Here is a 1,654-nt window from a genome sequence, read left to right as displayed (position 1 = left end):
CCCTCTGTCTGCCTCCCACTTTTCCTGATTGCTCTCTCCCTCTCTCCTCCTGCTTGGTTCAGAGTGACACTGCCCCCTATCTGTTGATTGGAGAAGGCTTTTCTCCTTTCCTCATGCTGCTGTGCTCATTTGCCTGCCTCCTATCTATCTATCTATCTATCTATCTATCTATCTATCTATCTATCTATCTATCTATCTATCTATCTATCTATCTATCTATCTATCTATCTATCTATCTATCTATCTATCTATCTATCTATCTATCTATCTATCTATCTATCTATCTATCTATCTATCTATCTATCTATCTATCTATCTATCTATCTATCTATCTATCTATCTATCTATCTATCTATCTATCTATCTATCTATCTATCTATCTATCTATCTATCTATCTATCTATCTATCTATCTATCTATCTATCTATCTATCTATCTATCTATCTATCTATCTATCTATCTATCTATCTATCTATCTATCTATCTATCTATCTATCTATCTATCTATCTATCTATCTATCTATCTATCTATCTATCTATCTATCTATCTATCTATCTATCTATCTATCTATCTATCTATCTATCTATCTATCTATCTATCTATCTATCTATCTATCTATCTATCTATCTATCTATCTATCTATCTATCTATCTATCTATCTATCTATCTATCTATCTATCTATCTATCTATCTATCTATCTATCTATCTATCTATCTATCTATCTATCTATCTATCTATCTATCTATCTATCTATCTATCTATCTATCTATCTATCTATCTATCTATCTATCTATCTATCTATCTATCTATCTATCTATCTATCTATCTATCTATCTATCTATCTATCTATCTATCTATCTATCTATCTATCTATCTATCTATCTATCTATCTATCTATCTATCTATCTATCTATCTATCTATCTATCTATCTATCTATCTATCTATCTATCTATCTATCTATCTGACCTGTGATTTGATTTGTTTCTTGTGGTAGTGTGGCCGAGAGGTCTAAGGCGCTGGATTAAGGCTCCAGTCTCTATGGGGGCGTGGGTTCGAATCCCACCACTGCCATAAGGAGCTTTGAGAGGCAGCAAACAGCCTCTTTCTGTCTCTTCCTGGTTTCAATCCCAGTTGCAGGTTAAAAGCTTCCATTGAAGAGGTAGAGATTTGCTGCTGTGCCTCCCTTTTGGGATTACAAGCCTGATCACACATGTCTTTGTTGCCTCTCGTCCTCTCTCTCATCTGAATATCGACAGAACTTTTAATCTACTGTTATACATGATGGATTTTTTCTTTCCGCGGCTGAACGGAAGCTGGGCGGCCAACTGCAAAACCAAGAACCAGAAGGAACGGGTGGAAAGAGATTGTTATTTTTTTTGCACATGACAGGAGGACGATCAGGGTCAAGAGACCTGCGGGCTTTTCTCGGGGAGGGATAAGGAGTGTTCCAGGAAGGAAGCGATTTTTCACACCGGCGGTTGAGTCCTGCGCGAGGCGACAATGTCATTTTGCTGCACCTGCAGGAATGCGAGTGCACTCATGTCCTTGCGGCTTCTCAGAGGGAAGAGCTATATGCGGGTATACAGACCTCCAGATCACTTAGTGACAGCAAAGGCAGGTTTGTGAGGAGAACGGGAAATTCCGCTGAGAC

At 37.7% G+C, this 1,654-nt stretch overlaps 1 non-coding gene across 1 annotated transcript; it reads left to right on the top strand.

Moving 5' to 3' along the window:
- Window positions 1-992: 992 nt before the first annotated feature.
- On the top strand, window positions 993-1,074 carry trnal-aag (transfer RNA leucine (anticodon AAG)). The gene has a single exon. It is a non-coding gene; the product is annotated as a tRNA-Leu (tRNA).
- Window positions 1,075-1,654: the final 580 nt, after the last annotated feature.

Source organism: Takifugu rubripes, chromosome 2 (genome assembly GCF_901000725.2).
Source record: "Takifugu rubripes chromosome 2, fTakRub1.2, whole genome shotgun sequence".
Taxonomy (NCBI): domain Eukaryota; kingdom Metazoa; phylum Chordata; class Actinopteri; order Tetraodontiformes; family Tetraodontidae; genus Takifugu; species Takifugu rubripes.
This window is presented reverse-complemented; position numbering and strand designations above follow the sequence as displayed.